The following is a 7,559-nucleotide window of genomic DNA, read 5'->3' on the forward strand; positions in this document are numbered from 1 at the left end:
GGATAAATTGAGCAGGTTCAACTTCGTGAATTTTCCAACTAATCGATTGTATGTTTATTTTTGTTTCTTGTTTTTTTTTTTTGCTTGTTGTTTTGGGCTGCTTGTGTCTTATAAGTGGTCATTCTTTTGGTTTAATAAAATTGTCATTTCAAGAGAAAAAAAAAGTAGTATCGTAGTGTATGATATGATGCTTCATCCGTTAGTAGACTGCAGAGCGAGTAGTTTAGATGCGCCTTTGAGTTGTCGTTAAAAAAAATATGATCTTGTTCAAAGAGGTTCGGATCAATCCTAATTTTTCTTCTTTTTTTTTTGAAAGACAAATCTTTTTGTAACTTTTTACCTTTGCATGTTCAAGAAACTTTGTCTTTACCGCTGGACCATTTACCTCATGTGACCAAGTCCGGTCCTAGTTTTTGTAACCGATTGAACCCAGAAACTTGAAACCAAATTAAGTCGTCCTATGAAGAAAAACTAGAAGAAAAATTGCCATCTTTATTAACCATATTTAACACTAAACTTTTTTTTCTCAGATTCATTGACATAATTGCAGGGGTATTTTGTCCTTTACCTTCATGTTAATACGTACTGTTTATCTTACGAACAAATAAGTCTTGTTAGTTGATAGTTGATACCACCTGTCCACATGCTATTGTTTTTCTTAAGTAGGAGATGAGACAGTCCACTCCTCAAAAGTCTTGCAATTTTAGAAATTTCCACAAAAGGTAAATTTCGGAAATTATAAGTCTATTTACATTTTAGAAATTTCCACAAAAGGTAAATTTCGGAAATTTTAAGTCTATTTACATTTACCTAAATTAAATTTTTTTAAAAATAGTATGGTGTATATATATTTAGGGGTGTGCAAATTTGAGTCTAGAATGCTCACATAAAATGAGAGCCTACATCGGATCAAATGCAATAATACATATGGTCGGGTTTTCAGTATGTATTCTTTTTAAAATGGGTTCTCAGTTCAGACTCTGAGAACCCTACTACAATGAGAACCTAAATCTAAACATCAATTTTGCAGAACAATGAAGTCGATAATTCAATATGTAGCAGACTAGCAACCGATTCACTCGATTAAACACTTTTAATAACGCAAAATAGCAGTTAGTATTAAACACTTGAATAACCCGAATATGCATTACATATTTGGATGTGATATTGTTACATTTTTCTATCTGATATATTAACTTTTGGGTTAGTCTAGATCTTATCTTAAATATTATATACGATTAATAATTAGTATTTAAGAATTCTTTTTCAATACTTTTAAACTTTTGAATCTTTTGGTTTGCTTTTTATTCAAATAGACATAAAACAACCAGATTCAAATTCGAATTTGAGTTTCAAATTAATAGATTAATAAATTCAAATAACAATATTCAGATTTGAATAAATTCTAACTCAATATCTTTTGATGTAAGTTAATTTATAACAACCATTAGACAACAAATTTAACCAATAAAAACCACCACCAAATGTAAAAAATTATATAACATTTTTTAGAACATATCCAATATAACTTTCCCCAAATAATAATAATTCAACTACTCTAATCTATCCAACCTGACCCAACCCGACCCAAAAATTTTAAATCCGGGTCACCTTATCCGCCTTCACAACCGGGTTCGCCTTCGCTATTTCCTCCCTCCCGGTCCTCTTAAAATCGAACTCACAACCATGCTCTTCAGCATACTGATGGGCCCCACAAAACATCTCTCCACATTTACACTTAAACCCCATCACACCAACTTTCTTGTTACAACTCAAACACCTATTCGAAACCCGAACACGAACCTCCTCAATCGCTTCAGGCGCATCTTCCGAAACCGAAGAAAACGATGACCCGAATTTGTTGACTAGTTTGTTCATCATGGCTTTAGTAGAAGCCGCTTGCTTTAACTTGTGAGTCACGGTAGCATTTGGAGCAAAGGTTCATTGTTGAAGCCGGTAGCATTTTGAGCAAAGGTTCATTGTTGAAGCCGAGCCGAAGAAACCGCAGCCGTTGGCTCAAAGAGCCGGCTCGGATGGGTGGAATGTTGTAGCATCGTTAATCTTGTTTGCATTAGAACTCATGTTTGCGAGTAATAACAATAGTAATATTATTGACCAGAAACTTATGATATAAATTTGTTGGAATAATAATAATAATAAGGTACGTATTTATAAGCTAAGGGTGCGACATAATAGTCCATAATGACGGTGGAGAGTTGGTTAAAAATCTGTTTTACCCCTCTAGAAGTTTAAGTTTGTATAAAAGTGCGAGGGTAGTTTTGTCTTTCTGAAGTACTTAAACAGCCTTCTATTTTGGTTCAGAAAAAAACAGGTTATTTAACTTCCAGATGAAACTTTCTAGAAGGATAAAATGTTTCAAAAAATTTAATATATTTAATAAGTTTATTATATCACAGGATAATCGAAACGGAAATGAGATAAAGATATGTAATCGGTGATCATAGGGATGCAAATAAGACAAGCAATTCGTGAGTTATGATATAAACTTAAAAAATTATGAATGGAGTTATATTCAAACAAGCTTGAGTCTAAAAGTAAGTTATTTTAATAACTGAGTCTATAACCAAGCTTCACTTATTGAAATTAAGCCGGCCTATTAAACAAGCCTATTGTTTATATAATTTAAATTTAGGATTTTTAATGTGCTCATATTTAATTATGATAAAAACTAAATAACGTGCAGTATTATATATAACTATACCAAAAAAATATATATGTATACAAATATATAAATTGAATTTTAAGTACTAAACAAGGTGAGCCTGAGTTGAGCTCGAGTTTTCTATAAGTTAAATAAGCAAATGAAAACAATTAACTTATAGACACCCAATTGACCCTCATATATGGTGTATTTCCAATTTCTTAAATTTTTTTTTCCAACTCCGATTCAAAGAAAAACATGAAACCACATTACCCTCTTTTTAATAACCATATTCAAAACTAAACAAATCTTGTCAGATTCAATAACATGAACGCATGAGTATTGTGTCCTTTACCTTCATGTTAACACACTATTTGTCTCACCAAAATGGCTCCTTTAGCTGTTACCACATGTTTTTTTGTTTTGTTGTTTTTTTCCCAAAGAAAGATAAGGTGATGAGAGCCTATATCGAATCACATTTATTTGCAAATAAGACCATGCGTAGTCAAAACTAATGGTCTCAAAACGCGTGGATAACTTGCCCACTACGGATGGTCTAATGGTCGAGTTTTCTCTCCGTATTTATTTACACATTATAATGTTTAAACCATAACCAAAACCAAAACCAAAACCAAAACCTAAGCAATAATTTGTAGATCAATGGAGTCGATAATTAAATATGCAGGAGACTAGCGACCGATTCACTCGATTAAACACTTGTACTAACGCAACATAGTAGTTTGTATTAAACACAATATGTATGATTTAGGTTATATTAAATAAACCATTCATTAAAAGTATTAACCGATTAGGATATGTAACCGAATCATAAAATGATATGGTGATGGGCTTTACTTCAGTTAACAGTAATAACTAATAACCGATTTAGAATATGTGATTGAGTCATAAAATGAACGGGGTGATGGGCTTTAGAACTTTTGGATTGTGGGCCAAGTATACATCAGTACATGTGAGTATGTGACTATGTAAGCCTATATGCAATATCTATAACAAAAATCTAGGGGCGCATGTAAAGATCTAATCAGACGAATCAACGTTGAGCAATAACTATTAAAATGATTTTATGGACTGGCCCAAAAGCCCATTCACATTTTTTGAATTAAGTTTATAATTAAGTTGTCTTATAAGTGTGTTTTAAACATTAATATTATTTTGCACTTTCCTCTTCCTTTCGTTGTATTTTTTAATTAACTAAAATGTTTTATTAACTTTAATATTTCTTAAAACTAGTTATCACTTATCAGATTTTAGTAAATGAAAGTTATTATAATCTTTGGGTTATTATATTTTAATAATCTCAACATTTCATCTATTGGTCGAGAATAATCTTGACTCGTGAAATATTTATAGAGAGTAGCAAACTTTAAACGTATTGTACTTTGGTAGTCCAACACGTATTTTCCAAGTAATTAAAAGGCCAACAGAGTTCCTTTTAGTTATGTAACATCCTAAATATTATAATGTTAAATTATAATATTAAATAAAGATTTCGTTAAGTTGTCGTATGTTAAATAAATATTTTAATATTAAATAAAGAAGATACATCTAGTGACTTCGCGTTAATAATTAATTAATATCAAGTAAAGAAAGGATTATGGACTTAGATTAATTAAGGTGGGTTAAAGGGTAATGGTCTTTAGGTCCATGGGCTTCAAGAGATATAAATATCCTCTAACCATTCTAAAATCCTAACTCCTCATTTCATCCTTTCCATAATCTCCACACACACTCAAGAACACACACACACACACACGCACCTTCCTTACTATACATAAACGGCCAAGAGAGAAAGAAATAGATCAGAGACCAAATCAAGCTAACTATTACTAGATCTTCTATATATAAGATAGATCCAAGGATTTAAGATCATAACCAAGCCAAACGACAACAAACGAACACGAAAATGTATGTTCTTGATCCTTAAAGATTACGAACATTAAAGTTGAAAACTTGATGATGAAATGTAACTTAACGAACTCATACACATGTACGGTTTGTTTAAATGAACCCTAGATCTAGTTTTGGACGTTTTCATGTTAAAGATCCAAACTTTATAAATTCTCGGGTCAAGTCTTAGCCGAGATGGGTCGTGAGGGCGTTTACGGGATAAAAAAAATATATATTATAGAAAATATTTGCATAATAATAATAAGAGTAAAGTGCTATTTTCATCCTTATGGTTTGTCAGATAATGCGAATTTAGTCCAAAAAGTTTATTTTTTGCATATGGACCCTCCACGTTTCCCAGTTACTGCAATTACATCCAAATCACTAACTCCGTTAAATTTTATCGTTAAGTCATGGGCAAACGTGTCTTTCACTCTTTCTTTATTATAATACTTATTTAAGTGAATTGCGGTTTTCGTCCCTCTGGTTTTTCAAAATCTGCAATTTTAGTCCAGTAATTTTAAATTTGCAATTTTCTTTCCTATGATTTCATTTCACTTGCAATTAAACCCGAATTCCCTAATCTCGTTAAGTATGGTCGTTAAACTCATCAGCGTGCCCTTTACCTGAGGGGCAGTTTTGTTCCTTCTTTTTTCCTTTTCCCCAAATACACCCCACCCCTCACGCGAGGGGGGTCGAGAATTAGGACTAAAGTTTATTTGGGAAGAAAAATGACAAAAATGATCGTCACATGATGGGCACGCAAATGGGTTAACAACCGGACTTAACGAGATTAGAGAATTCAGGTTTTATTGCAAGTGAAATAAAGCCATAGGGAAGGAAATTGCAAATTTGAAACCACTGGAATAAAACTGCAGATTTGGACAAACCAGAGGGACGAAAACCGCAGTTCACTTAAATAAGTATTATAATAAAGAAATTGTGAAAAACATGTTTGCCCTAACCTAACGATAAAATTTAACAGAGTTAGTGATTTGGATGTAATTGGCAAGAACTGAAAAACGTGGAGGATCCATATATAAAAAATAAACTTTTTGGACTAAATTCACAGTATTTTCCAAACCACAAGGACGAAAATGACACTTTACTCTAATAATAATAATAATAATAATAATAATAATAATACACAAGCAGTGGGTTGAAGTCCAAGACCCATCTGCCCAAACCCAATTAAACCAGGAATCCAACTTCACCCCTGTTCGTTTACAGCCTAACTCGCATACAACCCTACTCGTTTACAACCTTGAATTCGATTACAATCGGAGGTCGATTACAATTGAAGATCGATTACAATTTAAACTCGCATACAAATATACAATATACACACTCGCATAAAATGTAAAGTAATCACCTTACCATTCGCATACATTACAATTATTCTCGCATACAACCTGAGTTCGATTACAATGAACTCGAACACACTAAACTCGATTACATCGGACCTTACTACTGAACAGACACAAATACAAAGGTTCGGTTACAATTGAGCCGCCATACTCGATTATACCCAAATTCGTTTACAATCAGTGAGCTGCTTAAAGTCGCATACTCTGTGACTCGATTACATAAACAACTCGCTCACAAACTGTTAGTTCGATTACAATATAACCAAGTCGCTTACATTGAAGTTCGATCACAATTAAAATCGCTTACAATAAACAGCTGATTACGACCTGGATCTGTTACGCCCCAACTCGATTACAGCGAGATCCGAATACAATAGGGGCATGGCGCATACAGGGGAGATTGATTACCATGACGATTTTGGGGACTCACTTGGAGGCTTGGAGCTACTGTAAGAAGAACGAAGAAACAATGAATGAAGGAGAAGAAGACTGGGAGAGATTGGGCTTTATAAGTTCAAATACCCACGGCCCAATTTCTAACCAGGCTCACATTTAGCCAAGCCCACTTACAATTACCCATTTATAATATAGATACCCGATTACAATGTGTGAAACGACTACGTATGGGTTCGATCACACCGTCACTCATACACTTAGAATATATATATAAACTCGGTTACAAAATGGATAGTCAAACTCGTTTGCAATGTCTTGGGTTATTTATAATGTAATTAACAATAATAAGGACCCGATCACGTTAAGACTCAAATACAATGTACTTGTATATGCATATATATATATAAGTACCTGTGTGTTTGATATATGTATATAAATGCACGTATACACGTACCCACGTTATCACACGTCGAGGGAATAACTTAGGATGATAATTATGATACTTAGAAAAGAAAATATTAATAAAATAATTAAAAACCTTACATTAGGGTTTGTAAGGAAATATAATAAGTGAATGCAATCCAATCAAGGCCAACTGTTACACCAGACTTAGCCATGTTGGCTAAAGAACATATAGGACGAGTTTTAATACGTGTACCCTATATACAGTTAGCAGGGCACAATTAAAGAAGGGAATTACGATAAACGAAGAAAGAAACAGGATCCAGGTGAGTTTCTAGCCCCATTTCCTTGTTATGTTTTCGGGGATGTGTGCATACTCGATGTGTTTGTTAATATATTTATCCTAAGTGATAAATGTATGCCTTACGTGATTATGTGAAAAGTATGAATGATTGCTTGGTAGTACGTGAATGATTTTCGGATATTGCACGTATTGTCAAGTTGTAATGCTATGTTAAATAATGATATGATATGTATGATTTATGAATGAATGTAAATGATGTATGGTTGTATGGTAACGAAGAGGGAATCGAACCCTACTAATATTCGAGGAAAGAGGGACCGAGCCTTAATAATACTAGAGAAAGGAGGGACCGAGCCCTAATAATACTCGAGGAAGGAGGGACCGAGCCCTAATAATACTCGAGGAAAGTAGGGCGTAATGCTCTTTATAACGTAACAAATGAAGGTAAGTAAGAATGATATAAAGATATGAAGTATGAATGAAAGTATGTAAGTATATATGTATTGTATGTTATGTGATT

General features: G+C 33.1%; 1 pseudogene; it reads right to left on the reverse strand.

Annotated features, from left to right (window-relative positions):
- Positions 1-1,558: 1,558 nt before the first annotated feature.
- LOC143557684 (zinc finger A20 and AN1 domain-containing stress-associated protein 7 pseudogene) lies at positions 1,559-2,082 on the reverse strand (annotated as a pseudogene).
- Between the last annotated feature and the right edge of the window lie 5,477 nt (positions 2,083-7,559).

This window comes from Bidens hawaiensis, unplaced genomic scaffold (assembly GCF_021521415.1).
Source record: "Bidens hawaiensis isolate Kalapana, Puna unplaced genomic scaffold, B.hawaiensis_p1.1 tig00019082_1, whole genome shotgun sequence".
NCBI lineage: Eukaryota > Viridiplantae > Streptophyta > Magnoliopsida > Asterales > Asteraceae > Bidens > Bidens hawaiensis.